A 17,612-nucleotide genomic window follows, 5' to 3' on the forward strand; every position below is an offset into this window, starting at 1 on the left:
CTAATGACCACGGGTCCCCCACGTCCTGTATCCTTCTAGTTTAATCACAAGATTTCCTCCTCCCCCTCCTCCTCTTCCCTCCCTTCTTCCGCTGCCTCCTCCTCCTCTTCCCTCTTTTATTTGTTTTTGGCTCATGCCCATTTTCTGCACAGTAAAAACTAATTTATGGTACACCAGCACCCTAAGTTCCAGGGTTTAAACACACAGGATTTACTGTTGTCACATACTAAGGAACCTGATAGTCCATAGTTCTAGGATTACTTTAGTAACACAGGATACAACGAAGGTCCCAGGTTCTTATTTCTTTCCTTTCAATTCTTGGTTTGTGTCTTCTCATTCTTACTACTATGGCCCAACAGTGACAGGAATATTGCCCCGGCCACTATTATCAAGTCTATCTTCAAGGCAGAAAGGATGGAGAAAAGAGAAGCAAAAGCATACTTTCTGTTTATCAGAACACCAAAGGCTTTTCCAAAAGTCCTCTAGCAATGTTTTCCTTATTTGTTTATATTAATTTTCTATTGCTGCTATAACAAATTGCTATAAATAGTGTCTTAAAACAGCATAAGCTATGTTCCAGTTCCAAAGATCAAAGATCTAGAGGAATCTGGTTGTATTAGTCACTTTCTCATTATGAGAATAAAATGCCCAACACTTGAAACTTAAAGGAGAGGTTTTGTTTGGCTCACAGTTTTTAGAGAGTTCAGTGCAGGTGTGGTCAGCTGGCTCCACTGCATGGTGGAGGGTCCTGGCAGAGGGAAGCTGCTCATCTCATGGTCGTTAGGAAGCAGAGAAAGAAGGGAGGATTTGAGACAAGAATACATTCTTCCAGGTCGCATCCCCAGTGACCCACCTCTTGTGACCACGCCCCACCTCCTGATGGCACATTCAGCTACGGACTCATCAGTCCACTAACAAATACAGCTAGTACTCCCTGATCCAGTCACCTTTTGGAAGCCCCACCTCTGAACACACAAGAGTTTGGAGGGATATTGTAGTTCTAAACTATAACATTAGCTTTGCCAACCGGTTGTCATCCCCTCCCCTTCTTTCCCTGCTTTCAAAGAGAGAATGTGTCCCAACAAAATAGTTTCTGTAATAACAAAGGGAAACAAATTAAATGATGGGAAACAGAGGGAAGAATTTATGGGGAGGTGCGTCAATGTACATGATAAATGTCCAGTGGATTAAGAGAAAGGAAATAGAAATGGAATCAGAAAGTTCTGGATGTCAGGGGTTTTCCCAAGTGTTTTGAAGAAAACAGTGCAGTACTTGTAATTATTAATCCTCATCACAGGTTAAAAAATGCAAATAAAGATCATTGCTTCAGGTTGCCCAGATGCTTGGACTCCATTCTGGGACTCACCCAGATGGTAGATAAAACAAAAATTATTACAAACAGCTGCTTTACCCCATCCCCTTCTCTCAGACCCGGGCTGACCTGTTAGTGAGCATCACTGTTCAGTGCCTGTAAAATAGTAAACGTTGAGCTCAGAGTCTTATCTAGAAAATAAGTATTTGGACAAGAGGACCTCTGAGCTGTCCAGTTCTGATAACTCACAGCTGGTGAATCACTAGGTGAAACCCAAGTCAAGCTATATCTTGTACCTTTGGATGTCTGGGGTGCCTGTTTCCTGTGTTCTAAAAACAGGGCTCAGAGTACGATCTTTGGAAATCTTATCTCTCATAGGATTACTTCTTTCACTTTCAATTTTTTCAAAAGCAAATGACCTTGCTAATGCCCAGCTTGGCGGGGGCGGAAGGGGGCATTGATGTGAGTATTAAAGATAACATAGGTAGAGCAGATGCCACACATGAACACTCAGGAAGATTAGCTATTATTAGTTCCACTAAAAAAAGGAAAAAAATGAAACTTGATGGCATGTTATAAAAACAAAACACACACACACAAGCTATCTTTAGAATGAGAACAATAAAAGGATGTTACAAACAGCAACCATCTTGCAATTTTTGGGTGCAGATCTCAGTAGAATTCAATTGTTTTTCACTCTTTCTACCCTCAAGTGTGCAGCTTATCTCTGCACCTGGTAACTGCTACACAGAGCACACAGAGTAGCACATCTGTCCAAAGGAGAGAGGAATATTTATTTGCATGTCCACTTTTAAAACTTTGTAAGATTCTCTGACTCTGTGAAATAAAAGTCCTATGCACATCACTCAGGACTAAAGACGTTTTTTGTGTTGGCAAAGTTACATGATTGTTCATTTATTCCCAGATACCCTAGTCTTGTAACGTCCAAGGCAGTAACCAATAGCTACTTGGGGCTATATATTTAGCCATATATTTAAATTAATTGCAAGTTAAAATTCCATCTCTCAGTCACACTCACTGTCTTTCAGATATACAATACCAACACTGGTGTCTGTTACAATGAACAAAGGGGATTACAAAACATTTCTATCATCACAGAAAGTTCTAACAATGCTGCCCTAGACTGCTTCACTTAGCTTTTAATAAAAATAAAACTATACTTCTGTTCAAAAAATCATTCTAGCAGCTGCAGGACTAGTCCTGATAAAAAGGCGATCTGCCATTCTTGCAGGGATCGTTTTTCAGGCAACTATTGCATAAGATCAGAGCCAGCCTGGTGACCCATAGGTGGAAAAGATTATGAAAACCCATTGGCAGAGGCTCACCAGGCAGCACTGGAAGGGCTTTCAGTTTGAATTAAGAGCCAGCAGCTTCTTGGATGAGAGCTTAACTACTCACCACACCCAGCTGGAGACTCCCTGAGCGCTGTCTCAGATCCAGGCTGCAGAAGTCAAGGATTCTGGTCCAAAAGCCCCTGAATACTTTACACTGTGACAGCTGAAGGTTGCTGGCTTTCCTCACACCCTTCCTGGGCTGCAGAGAGGCTGATATGCATTTACTCACCACCTTTTCTGCCTGCTCTTGTCCACATTCTCAAATGTGACCTACTCTTTTCCCGTGAGGTCCTTCCTAGCGCTTTCTTTGAAAATCTCCAAGAACACTTTGCATCTCGAGCATGAACATGGCTATCAGCCCTCTTTTCGCTCTATCATGCAATGAACTTCTTAGGATCAAGGCCTGGTGTCTTTCACCTGGCCCAGCACAGGGTACCAGATCTTGATCTGATAGATGTTAATTAGCAGAGCCTCTCGTCGTCAGCTGTGTAGGGTCCACTCAGGCAAGTGTGCTGTGGTGGTGCTCCACTCACCTGCCACGGAGAACCTGCACTGGTGGCCTCTGTGCTTGCCTCACTCACTTGACAGGGCACTTGCCTTGGCAAGCCACAGTGTGCACCAGGTCTATATGGCCAAGGCTCCAAATATGTCCTGTGCCTTCCTTGCTGGTTGACACTGGGAACATTATTTTACCTCTCTGAGTCTCATTTTTTGCAAAAGAAGTGTATAAATCCCCTGCGGTGGCCTGTGAGACATAAAAAATTATAATAAACTATCTGAGGGCAAACATCATCATTATCATTCTTGGCAACAGTCTAGAAAGTGGGCCTGACTTAATTCTGGTCAGTCTTCCTACCTTTACCCTGCCCTTTTCTGCCTCTGTAGTCAATTGAACTAAGCAGCTTCCAGATCCCTGTTTATCTTTATCCGCTTCAGCTTTGCTTCTGTGTTTGGAGTCCGGGGTGCTAGATCTCCTTGCATGTGCCTACTCAGCCGGTGTGTGCTCTGGCTGAGGGTACTCAACGGTGACATGCTGGCTGGTTGGAAGTGCTATTCCTGGTAAAACCAGCTCTTAGAAGTGTTGGGCTAATCTGAATGCAAACTTCCACGGTGCTGCCCATCTCTACTGTGGTGGAGTGCGTTTCCAAGGAGACTGGGAAATGGTGCCTGGGCAATTACAGGAATTCTGAGAGTGTGTCATTGGGAATAACAAAACAAAAAATATAAGCCAAAAGTTTTCACTAAAATGGTATTTTGGGAAAAAAGGTATTTGGGTATCTACAAAAATTTCCCTGATATAAAATCAATGTCTACAGTGTGGGTGATTGTGTGGTACAACAGGTAAGTAACCTCTTCATGATGATCTTTCAAAATGTGGAAGGAAACTTAAAAACACCTACCAAAATGTTCATGTCCTTTCAACTAGAAAGACAATTCTAGAGATACAGCTCAATGAGATAGATACGCAAACACATATCTAGAACATCAGTGGGGGTGATATCATGTAGTCTAGGTCCATGGTTCTGCAAATGTTGAAGAATGAAGTCAAGAACCAAAGAAAGAGGTTAGGGGAGTTTTATGGGAAATTAAGAGAAGGAGAATAGCTCTTGGATGTCTAAGAAGAGTCCTAAAGGGGGTGGCTGCATGGCATCTCAATTAGAGTTACTTATAAGCAAGTAGGATATAGGAATTGGTTAGTTGCTTGGTGTTCATCTATCATGAGTGGTTCTGTGGATTTAAAATGACCATTGGGAACTCAGGCTCTCGAGTGCTTTCACATAGTGTTTGTAGTAAACTGGGATCTCAGAAGGAACTTGTAGTAAGGAATGGCTGCACCTCCCTTCAGGATCTTAGTACAGAATGGGCTGCATTTCACTCTGCCTGAGAAAATTCATTTTGTCCAATGGCCAGTTCACTGTCTGCTCATAATTTTTATCTATTTGGCTGGTCCTCTCATTCTGTCTCAGGCCCTTCCACGAATCCCCTGCCTTACTCTTAATCTAACCAAATAAACTATCTTCTATGGTTGCATTTGTGTTGCATTTGTTTGCAAAAAGGAAAATTTGGAAGCAGCCTAAATAAATGACTGACAATGCAGAATGCTTTTGCAAGAGTAGAAATAAAATATTAAGTCAATGGAGTATCATGAAACATTTAAAATATTTGAGTTTAAAAAAGATTCATGATGTGAGAAAATCGATACAATATAATGGAATGTGAAAAGAACAGGATGTGAACTTGTAGGCTTAGTGAAGGGGTTGTGGTGAATGGAAATTCTCTACCTCCTAATGGAATATGGAAGAGCATTGCATGCATTGAGTATGAGGAGACTCGGAGCTAGCAACCTTTCGCCTCCAGGTTCTGGGACACGTTGGTTTCAAATGCTACTCTAGAACACAGACTGTACGGGACATGAAGCAGAAAAATGTTAAATTCTGGGCTATCTCATCAGCACGGACAGTGCCCTGGCAACACCAAACCCAGAGCCAGCCATGGACATGGGTACCTGCATTATCACATCTGTGCAGCTCTCAGGACTTCCTCTCACATTGCACATGCTGTCCTTTGCTGTGGTCTCTGCAATGATGGCAGAGCTGGTTTCAGTTGAAATACATCTTCACCTTCGTGAGTGAGCCACTGTCTGCTGGCTCATGTCAGGTGGAATTTTCTTTCCTTTTTTATCTTGTTACTCTATTCCTTTGCAGACCCACACCTGCTGCATAGGCTGGGGCAGGTCAGTTTGAGCCCCTAAACTTGCCCTTCCCTGCATGCATTTGACCTGACCCAAAGCTTGTGAGGTGGAAAGGATCCAGTAACCACATCCGTGGCTGCAAGGCGACAACTCTTAGGATGAAGTGGAGCCACAGTAAGGCGTAAACCTGAAGTTCTCTCTGCACTGCCATCTTCTGGCACTCAGGGACCACCATCCTACCTCAGGCTTTTAGTTAATGACATTACTGTTTTATAAACAGTTTGCATATTATATTTCGTACCTGGTACTAGTGGAGAAGCAAAAAGAATGAAAACTCTGAAGTCATAACATAGATTATACTTCTGATCTAACACTAAGAAATGTCTTAATGACCCCTAGTTTATGTTTCTGTAAAGTGGAAGTGCTTGCCTAGATTCTTGTGAAGCCCTAATATTCTATTACTTTTTAAGTCTCAAATAGCTACTTCACAAATTTTCCTAATTTATTTACCAAAAAGAATCAGTTTGTACACAGAGCATACAAAATCCTTCGTCTTTATTAAAAGCAAAAACAGGAACACTCTATTGACCAAATTTTCAGTCCTGATATTCTACAAAGTTGTTGCTGATCACTAACGCACCTGGAAGATGTTGTGCTGCTGCCTCCTGTCCTCCTGCTTCCCTTGCTCTAGGGCTCTGTGTGAACTGGCCCAGCCTGCAGCCACAGTGAAGAGAATGTTATCGTTTGGATCTAGGCTGTCCCCCAAAAGGCTCATGCCCTTGGAGGTAGGGCCTTTGGGAGGTGACTGTGTCCTGGGGATGTTGTACTCACTGGTGGGTGAATACTCTGCTGAAACATAGCTGGCTTGCTGTTTGAGTAGGATCTGGTTGGAGGAGGTGGATCACTGAGGGCATGAGCTGAAAGGGTCGAGATCTTCCTCCCAGATCCTCCCTTTGTTCTCTGGTTTTTGTACTTGATCTTAGACAAAAGGCTGAGAAGTGATGTTCTCTGGTTTTTGGTCACCATCCCTTGAGTACCTTTTCCTCTGCTATGTAGTCTCTTCCTTGGAGACAGCTACAATGGATTAAACTGTGAGCCAAAATAAACTTCTTCTTTACGTTGTGGGCATTCAGCATTTTGTCCCAAAGATGAGAAATTGATTAGTACAGAAAACAAGAAACCCAAAGTCTTCACCATTCCCTTGGGTTGCACACAAGGCCCTGACCTTTGTTCCTGGCAGGTGTGAGGCTTGCTCAGCTTTGACCTGACATCCTCTTATGAAAAGTTTCCTTCCAAAGGATTCACCTGCATTCTTTGCAGTCTTCAGTGAGTGCTGTCTTGAACAGCTCAGCAACAATGAACACATCCCCTTCGGGTAATGAAAAGAAAAGAGCTAGGCAGGTGATTTCATTGTACCGTGTCTTCCTTCTTTAAAAAAAATGGCTTTCTTTCTTTTTAGGGGAAGGGTGGGCTTCTGTTCCAGGGCTGCATCCAGTGTCAGGAATAGAAGGAAACTGTTGCACAGCCTAAGGCTCACAATATCCCTCTGGGGACAGGGCAAAGAAACCTCCATGGTTTTTAGAGCCACTTCAGGGTTTCCTTTCAAAACCAAGGTCTGCTTAGAAGCAGAGCTTCTGGCTACCCAAGCCCTAGCAGTCTTTCAGTGTGGGCTCTGATTTGTTTTCTCCATTCTATGTCTGGAGTTTTGGATATATGTATGGATTTACAGCCTGTCTATCAGCCTACGTCTGTACACCCAAGGCTTCATGGTCATCCATCAGGCCGAGGCATTCACATAAAGATGCAGTGACTCACACCAATGTCTGCCTCATTGTCCTGCTGGATGCCCTACACCTGTTTTCTAAGAAGCCTATGACGGGGGCTGGGGATTTAGCTCAGCGGCATAAACTCCTGCCTGGCAAGCATGAGGTTGCAAGTTCAAACCCTGGTACCAAAAAAAAAAAAAAAAAAAAATAGCCTATGACATCCCTGAGGCTGGTATTGATAACAAATTCAACAAAGAGATTCTCTACTTTCAGCAAATGTCAAGTCTAGGTCTAAGCACCCCAGAGGGGCACTAACTCCAATTTCCATCACAAAGTTAATGCAGGGATTAGAAAATATAGATCATGATAAAATATATGCATAAAATATATTCCATCACAAAATTAATGCAGGGATTAGAAAATATAGTTCATGAAAAAGCAAAAGTTGCTTGTTATCTCATCACTCAGATGTAGCCACCAGAGCCCTGGAATATATTCTCTCTTTTTGAGTTTTAGCAATAAAACAAAAGGATCATTCCATCCATACAACTTTAAACCTTGGCAATTTTCTTTAACAAAAACTAATGATCACCTTTCTTAATATATTCACTTTCAATGTAATTTCGTGATCTCAGAATACCACACACACACACACACACACATACACACACACACACCCCTAACCAAATTCCTAGCATGGGATAGCTAAATCCTCCCACGTTTCCAGAAAGCATGGTGCTTCCTTAACTAATATCGCCCAACCACTTAAGTGAACTGTTTATTGTTTCATACTCAGAGGCCTGGACTTTGTGCATGATTCTGCTCATTCTGCAGAGCTGGTGGCTAAGCTCCCTATCAACAGCCTAACTTGAATGGGGACCTCTACTGGCCATGCCACTCCCAATCTCACTTGAATCAGAATCTCTGGGTCCCACAGGTGTTGCTGAGTCAATTTACAATCTCCTGGCTCTCACCCTGTGAATCTCTGTGGTTTTATACAGTCAGTCTCAAGAATGCAGCCCTATCAGGTGGACAGAGACTTCTCCTGGCCAAGTGAACTGAGAGGCTTGAAATGACAGCTGGAGGCTGGACCCTTCATTCGTCTTCCCAAAGAGGAGTCCAGCTGTAGAACTCCAGTCCTATAACTGGATGCTAAACGTAACATATTGTTAAGGCCTTGGAGTACTGCTATGAAGTAGGCACAGTTCCTGTCTCCCCTTTTACACTGAGAGAATAAAGTGCAGACGGGTAGATGATACGTCAAGTCTAGCAGCTTGGAGACCTAGGATCTTTATCCACTCTGCTGTGCTAGACAGCCTGTACTACCTGACCCTGCCTACCCCTGGGTTCTTGGACACAGAAATTACTGCTGAATTTGAGACACAAACCATTCCTCTTTTTGTCCATAGCTACCTTTATGTGTCAAGACTGACCTGCAGTAACAAAGTCTAGGAAGGCAGTGGCTCCCTGTCATTGCACTGAATGGCTAAAATTGAAAAGCCACGTGTTGGCGAGCATGTGGAACAACAAGCATTCTCATACATCGCTGGGGGAATGTTTAGAAAACTGTATTGAAGTTTCTAATTAAATTTAACACATCTATGTTATGCTTATGTTGTGCTAAGGAGCAATATACCAGTTCCAGCTCTACGTTCCTCTTCAACAGAAATACAAATATATATCTATACAAAGGATCCTATAAGACTGTTTGTGGCCACCTTATTTCCAACAGACAAACAGCAAAGACAGTTCAAATGTCTGTCAATAAGAAAAAAGATAAATAGGTGCAGAATTCTCCCAGGCAATAAAAAAGAACAGTGCCTGATAATATTCAATAATATGAATGAATCTGAAAATCATTACACTGAATGGAAAAAGCCGGGTACAACTGAGCACATAGTGAGCTCATGTATGTTTCCAATTATAGGAGATTTAAGAATAGGCAAAACTAATCTACATTGATAGAAATCAAAACAGTGTTTGCCTGATGGCAGGGGTAGAGGTAGGGATGAGATCGCCTAGATAAGGGAACAGGAAATTTTCTGGGGAAAATGGGAATGTTCTATATAGCATGGACTGATGGCTCGTGGTAGTATAAGCTTTTTTCTCAAATTCGCCAAACTATACACTTAAGATTTATGTACTTTGCTATATGTAAATGATAACTCAACAAAGTAATGTTAACATTCAAACATGCGAAGACTGAAGCAAGTTATTTCTCTTCCATAAATAAGTCCAGCATGGATTGTTGAGCTGTGCTCCACAAGGTCATCCAAACTAGGTCATTGTCATCATTTATATGTTCAAAGATAGGCCATTGCATCTTAGTGACAGTGACAGCCACTGAGATGGTGGGAAAACTCAAAGAAGGATCCCTGAGCAATGTTTTCTGATGCCCACAATCTTCTTTCACATTCAGTCGTCTGGGCTTTGGTCACATGGTCAAGGTTCTGTGTAGGGGGACTTGCAATTGTAACCCAGTCCACACTTTTAGAGGAGTGTGGAATGAGCTTTGGTGGACAGCTGGTAGTCTTGGGCACATTTGATCTCTTCTGCTGCTGGAAAACTCTTTCAGCTCTTGGAACAAGCCTTCTCTTCTCCATTCTCAGAACCCTTGCCAAGTTCTTTGTGCTTCAAAAGAGGCACCATGTGTTTCCGACCAAAGCCAAGCCCTTGCCAACCATACTGGCAGAATTCCTGTGCTGTAACTTGTAGGACAACATTCCACCTGAAGAGACAGTAGCTTTTGAAACCATGTGGTAAACACTTATGTGTAGCTCATTAAGTATGAGTTCCTTGGGGAGGAGCAGGACACCCTCGCTTTCCCCACTGGTTATAGAAACACGAGACAGAAAGGCTATGGTGGGTCATATGAAGGTGCAATCTGGGCTGGAGACAAGGCTGTTTTGACACAGTGTCATGACACAGGTTGGGCAATGCCAATCCTGAGTTGAGCCAATTCCTTAATGGAAACAATCTTCCTTCTAATTAGGCAGCTGATTATTGAGAAGCTCCAAGGAAACCTGGGAGGAGTGTGCGCACCACTTAGCAACTGTCACATATGAAGCCCCCAGGAATTTCAGATAGAGAAGCTAATCTTTATAAAGAATGGTCTTCACAGAATGTACAACACTGAGAGTGAGCTTCGTGAAACTATGGGCTTTGTGTGATAGCAAGGGTCAGTGGAGGTTATCCTAACAAATGCTGCTCTCACGACGGACCCTGATAATGGGGAAGCTGTACATATGTGGGAGCAAGGGGCTTATAAGAAATCTCTATACTTTCCTCCCAGTTTTACTGTGAGCCTAAACCATCTCGAAAAAACAAAATCTATTACTCTCAACTTCTGTTTCCTTTTGGATCCAAAGGACATGGAGAGCAAGAGTCAGCTCAAGGCTCCACGCTGTCTTCCAAGCCTCCTATGTAATTAACAGTGTGAGTGGGAAGCCAGCAGGACCAGCCAGGGAGCCAGAGAAGACTTGGCACCGCCTCAAGAGATCTAATCCCCAAGTGTTCTGTGAGCTGATACTCCAAAGTTTGCAAAGTCCAAGCCAAGGCTACCAAGACAGGTGACCCCTGTGGCTGAGCTGTCTTTTCGGCACACATGTGAGTCTCTGGGCAGCCCGAAGGCTAGGAGGAGAGTACTGGCACGCTCACTGGTTTTCCTAGCCCTGTGTTTTACTGTAATTACTTTAATCAAGTCACTGATTCAGGCTTTTATTCACTCAATACAATTTTATTGAATTCCCTTCAAGGGCAGATCTAGTTTTTTGTGGGGTCCTGTTATTTATTTGGGAACCCTGTAAGAAAAAATGACAAATACAGAGACTAAGGGGAAAAGTAATATTTAGAATGAGAAAAGGAATTATAACATAGCATTGGTGCCTTGGACCTTCAAGTTGCTTTCTGCTGAGATTTTCTGTGGCATGACTGACCTTGCATAGAAAGGCATGCTCTATGGTGGCCTGTCCACAGCTCCCAGGCCTTACAGTGGCTGTGCCAGACCATGAGGTCAAGCTGCACTGAATCCCCACTGAATCTACCTCTGTGCTTGCTACCTACAGTGAGGAGCAAACAGTGTTCTCTCTTGGGATCAAATGTCACCAAATAACCACACTAATTACTTATGATTAGAAACTTAGTTCCAGAAAGAAGAGGAAGGTAGAAGGACCTCTCAAATTGTTTGACATAAGGAATGACAGACTGGAGGTTTGGGTAGACAGGAAGTTCTAGTGTCTCTGAATAGATTGCTAAATTCTCATGTGGCTTTTGTTCATAACCCCTACCCTGCCCATGGACCCCGTACTATGAACTGGCTCAGCCTGTGAGTGAGCTGATTCCCATGTTCAGTGCCCAAGAAGCCCCTCCTTCTCTGACATCTGGGGAACTTGCCATATTTCTACCCCCATCTTAACTGAGTGCAGGTCTAGCCTGGCTTTCCCTCTAGTCTGCACCCCAGGATACCTCCTTATGCCTCAGCTGTGTCCCAGTGGCCTACTGCTACCAGGCAGGTGGCAAGTGGCAGCTGGCACCACACTGGGAGTGAGACTGGAATTGCATGGCTCTGTAATACCCAGCAGCACAGATGCTGGCTGCTGGCCACTGCCCGAGCACTCAGACTTGGACAGACAGCCTCTGGAGGAATGTCATGAGATGTGCTCTGGGGGACAGGGTGTGGGGATAGGTCTGGGGTGGGAGGGACAGGAGCCACAAAAAAAGCTCACTTCAGGCACCCACTGTGACCACTTACGCTAGTCATAGGCTTCGTTCCATGCAGTTTGGAAAGTAAGAAGCACTGGCTCCCAGCTCAGGGCCTGACACGTGGCAGGGCCTTGGCAATGCTTGTGAAAGCAGAGCACTGGTGTATGAAAGAGCCAAGTCCTGCTGTGTGCTCTCTGGAGAGTGAAAGCAGCTGTAGCCGCTGTGGGCTGTGCCTTGCAGGATGCCAGTGCCACCCACCAACGGCCCCTCAGGCCTGCAGGAGAGGGTGTCCAAGCTGCTGGGGCAGTTAAGGAGATAGCTCCATTTCCAATGGGAGAAGATAAGCAATGTGGCTGCTATCAGTGGTCTAGACCAAGGGCGAAGGCTGCAGAGCAGGATCCTCTTTCCTAACATCCCTGCTGAGCTCAGCACTGCTAACTGAGGAGGGAGGCAAGCTTCTCTGGAAATAGGTGCAGGCTCCCCACTGACCCCCCAGGTCCTCACTTGGAAATAAATCTGTCTTCCTGATGCCTGACAAATCCAGGTGGTGTTGAGGTTTCTCCTGCATGTAGACAAAGACTGTACTGTACTACAGATAGTTTGAGGACCACAGAAAAGATGCCATGAGATGAGTCCTGGGGTCAGGATGAGGGGCAGAGGACCCAAGCTGAAGAACGAGCTGCTCGAGGGCTCTAAAGCTACCCTTGGTGCATCTTACTTGCCCTCTGGGCAGCCTACAAAGGCCAGTGGGGTCAGGAAAGGCAGAAGAGATTCCCAGCCTTGCTCAGAGGCCTGAAATTTTCCCACTTCCTCTGGCTGGCTGTGTTTCTCATTTCTAAGGTCTCCTGTCTCACTTCATCATGGATTGAATTCTGGCAATTTCCAAATATCAGTACCGATCTCCTACCTGCATCCTATCAGTGGCTGCCAGTGGCACACCCAGGTGGAAGAGGGCTTCCAGCTGGCAGTGCCGACCTGCTCTCTCACTCCAGGGCTGCTGGGGGCCTAGCAGCAGCTTTTGACCCAGCTGTGGTGTGTGTCATTGTCTTACTTGGGGAGGAACATAGGTAGACAAAGAAATTCCCATTTGATTCAGCTGCTCACTGCACATAGCCCATGCCTGGGAATTCCAGTGTACACACACACACACACACACACACACACACACACACACACACATGTTTTCTTTTGTAAAAGGAGAATATGAAGCTAACTACAACTCATATGGCTATGGTGTTGTCCAGTTTACAAGGAGTGAGCACTGTAGGATGCAACCTCCTGTGATCTAAACACATTATGCTTATGTGAGATGAATAAGTCATAGTGAACTGGTCACAGGATACCACTCCTACAATTTCAACTCTTTGGGCAGTTAAGGCTGGAGGATTCTGATTGAGGTTAGCCTGGACAACTGAGCAATATCCCATCCTAAGGTGGGGGGAGGAATGATAAGGATAACTAGGAGAAAAGAACCAGACAAATGATGCTTGTGAGTACAGTTAGCAAAGTTAGGAGTTAAAAGCCAGGCAGGGCAAATTATTTATGAAAGGGTTTTGGCCCAGACAGGACACTGTAGCCAGGAAAGCCTCAACCAGAAGCAGGAAGCCCCTATCTCCCCCGCCCTTAGGAATTTACCTGTGACGCCATCTTCCCGCCCCTGGGAATTTGCCTATGGCGCCAAACCTAGGACCAATGGGCTACCTGTGCATCCCTGATGCCCCCTTAGGTTCACCCCAAACGGAGGCAACTTACATACCCCCCCCCCCCACGCCGCGCTGGAGAGATGGCCTGAGGCCAGCGGTGGGGGGGGGGTCATCTCTCTCCATGTTCTCAGAATAAAGGCCGCTTTTTGTTTTATACTTCTCATCTTTTGGAAATATTTTTCATCTTTTGGAAATAATCCTATCAATTTAACCTCTCCAAGCTTCAGTTTCCTTCTCTGGAATATAGGGATAAAATGCAACTTAGCTGGGCGAGCCTTATGCCCAGAGTTTGGGTTCTGGTGCTGTTCTACAATCCAAGGAATCAGGGTCCCTGGAGAAATGGGCTAATTGCAGGGCCAAAGCAGGAAATACATGGTGAGCCTGGAGTAAGCATTTAACAAAAGTATTCAACCCACAGTAAAGGTGGTGAAGGTCAAGAGAAATGAAAGACCTCCCATTAGCTAAAGTAGGGACAACCAGAGAAAAAATTACTATCAGATTATAATCCAAAGTGCAAAGCAGCGATAAGCCTATATTGATTTAAGTAAGTGATTACTTGAAGAGGTAAGTGGATGAAAAAGGCAAATCTTCCTTGCATACAAATTCCACATTTTTTATATGGGTTCTCTACCCTCAAGAATGGGAAGCATAACACCTAACTCCTTAGGCATAGGTCCCACTTGATTTCTTTCCAAAGAGAGCAGTAGGAAATGGTGAGGACAGATGATAGCATTACAGTGGAGAAATCTAACATTTCCCTAGCCAGACAACATTTATTTTTAAAATGTTATCTACCTCACAGGATTGCAAAGATAGCATTTAATAAACTGCACCTCGCTTATTATTAGGTGCCAGAGAGTAGATAAAGCAGAGTAACAAAGTGCCCTGGAGAGTGTATGCACTCCTGAATGATGACTCTAATTACTAGTTCTGCCTCTGGCACCTCACCAATACCACACAAAAGCTGCCCACCCTGTAGAGATAGCTTTTTAGGTTGCCTAATTTGTAACTGTAAAATCTTGTAGTTCAGTGAGTGGGTGGAAGAGGCAGGGTCTGTTGACGCACTAATCACAGCCAAGATCAGCCCAAGAGAGCTTGCTGATTTGCACAGAGCCAATCAGAACAAAGAGGTGAACAGTCACAACCCCAGGACAGGAGCTGCCCCATGAGTTCTTGCTGTGGATGGATTTGGCTTCCCCTGCAGGAATTCTCACTATTGCCTTTCTGGTTAGAGGTAGAAACTGGCCAGAGGCTCCCTGGATCTGGTGCTCTAACTTGATCACTTGTAACAGCCAACAGTGAGATCTCTCGTACCAACCACCCTGGTACCAGGAAATACAGTTTATTGTAAGGCTGAACCCATTGCAGCTCCAACTCAGTCCTCAACCTCAGGGGCACAGCCCAGAAATAGCAGTGAAGATGCCAGCGGGCAATTGAGTAGTAAGGGGGAAATCCAAGACATGTAGCAACAAATGCAGAGGCAAGAAAGTCAGTTCTCAGGCTGTTATTTTGCATTCTTGCAAGTGATAAAATGCAGCTAAGTTAGGACTAGGTGAAAGCAGTTACATTTGTTGGAAAGACAGGGAGATTACAGGGAAGGAATTGGATTGATCACTCAGACACAGATGCTCACCTCTGGGCCAACCAGATACCATGTAGGTTCCTATGACCCCTTTCTTGGGTTCAATTAATTTGTTTGAGTGTCTCATAGAATTAAGGGGAACACAAAGACTACTACAAAGGCTTGTGATGGAGAAGCACAGGGTGAGGTGTAAGGAAAGGGGCAGAGCTTTCATGCCTTTACCAAGCCCCATCTTGCAGGAACCTCCCTCCCAGGGCTGGGGAAGGATCCTTCTGGAAAGAGGAGCATCTTAAAATCCAGTATTTCACAAGGCAGGAAGGAGTCGTTTGTGACTAGCTCTGAGACAGAAAGATGTGGATTTGGATTGTCCCACCTCATTGCCCCCCAGGTTTGCCTTTGATGAATGGGTGTCTGGGTTGCATCCTATTTAAGTGTCTTCTTTCTTTTAAATTTAATTCCTGGGTTGATGCTTATAAATTGCCTATAGTGAGTTGCTTTATTACTAGTATTTAGAATCCTTAGGAAATGATTACTTCTCTAAGGTGTCTTCCAGATGTACCTGGTTTTTTATTTTGAGTCTGTTGCGAGATCCTACCTCTTCAGTTTGCTGGGGATGGGAAGTTGCTGCCTGCTTGGCCCAGCTCCTGGTTCTTTGGCACAATGAGACTATATTTTCTATGACCCTTAGTCAATCTCAGTCTTGGAATATTAGGAAGAACAATTGGTTAGAACAAATTATGTCATTTTTGGCTAAAGTGGTAACATCAGCAATAACAATAGCATCAAACACAGCCTAGAAAATGACAAACTGACATAGCCACTAATTTCCACCTGTAATTGTATGAACCAGATTTGTGGTTGGTTGCATAACAAAATCTAAAACCAGAAAATTATATGCAGTATATAAGTCCTTAATATGTCGATTTTACCCTCAGGGGTTAAAAACAGAAGTAGAAAATAAGAAGAGATTAGAAGTAAGGTTGGAGGACAAAGAGGGATCACATTAACTTTGGGAAACCGGTATAGAGGACAGGAGGGAAAGAGAGCAGGGAGAGACAAAAGGAAGGACAAACAGCAAGTCACAAGGAGGCTAGAAACCCTGTCACACTCATACAAAAACAAGATCAGTGACGGAGAAAAAACTAAAACACAACCAAAAAACACAAATGAGAGAGATAGAGAGAAAAAAAAAGAAGAAAAGGCCCATTTCCAGGTTTGTCTCTGTGATTACAGCGAGACAATGTGTGGTGACAGAGTCCAGATCTCTGTTGATTCATCCCAGCAAGCCAGCAATATCTTTATGGCAGCATAACGGATAATCTTAGCAAGTCTGCCCCTTTATATCCTCTGAAGTTCAGGCAGACTGTAGCAGAAAGATGTGGAAAGACTGGAGTACCTATGTCCCTCCTCTTGGAGAAGAGAAATTCTAGTTTCCACGGCTCGTCCTGGGAGGGAATTAGGAGTCAGGAACCATGGATATCATAACCTCCCGCCTTCCCTTCTCCCTTGTGGTTTGTGGGCGCTGTAGGATCTAAATACCACTGTGAAAGAGTCCATTCCTTTGAGTTACTTCACCCTTCTAACACAACACAAATACCCTTAAAAAGATAACAGAAGGTTTCTTCAGGCTCCTTCTGTGAAGCAATGTGATGCCTCTAGGCATTTCTTAATCACTCCTTCCTTTAACAGCAGAAAACAGCTGCAGATGGTGAGAATTAGGAAATCCAGATAAGGAAAGGTTCTGGATTTAGGATGGTGAGCCTAGGGAGGAAAGTCACGGTTGCTAGGGCTGGTGGGAATGGGAGTGACAGTAAATGGCTGTTAGTTTCCTTTTTGAGGCAGTGGGCATATTCTGAAATTAGATAGTGGTAATGTTGTACGGCTTTGTCACTGTACTAACAATCACTGATTCAGTCACTGAGTTGTGTGTTTAAAATGCATGGGTTACAGAATTTAGTATGAATGATTTTAGTGTTGGGAGCTGCTGAGCTAGAGATCATTCACAGGTGTGGATCTGAAAGCACAAAGGCCCAATCAGGAGTGCCCTAAGGGTAGGGACAGCCTGAGAAACACCCCGAGGGTGTGGAGTGCTGGAGGTGAACAAGTGTTCCAGCCCGGAGAGAGGACAAATGTATAAGAAGCAAGCTATTTAAGCAAAGGGGCATGCTATGACAAGTGTACAAATAAACGCATTGCAGTGGTTGAGCAGTCTCTTTCTCCCACCCAGAGGAAGGGCTCCAGCTCTCTGTCTCTATTTCTATCTTCTTCACCCTCTCATCGTTCTTCCCTCTGGGAACTTAGAGAGTTCTTGCAGACACAGACATCTTAGCATTATGTGCTCTGAATCTAAATAATGTTGGATTTTGCAAAAAAAAAAAAAATCGCATAGACTTATAGTATATGAATTTAAAGGGGAAATATTTTTTTTGGTTCCAGAAATCGACCTCAAAGAGAAATATCATAAAAGAAAGTTTTTATGGTCACTTGAGTGGGTGAGAATA

Source organism: Cavia porcellus, unplaced genomic scaffold, assembly GCF_034190915.1.
Source record: "Cavia porcellus strain 051 isolate PalLab524CR breed Dunkin Hartley unplaced genomic scaffold, mCavPor4.1 scaffold_31, whole genome shotgun sequence".
Classification (NCBI taxonomy): Eukaryota; Metazoa; Chordata; class Mammalia; order Rodentia; family Caviidae; genus Cavia; species Cavia porcellus.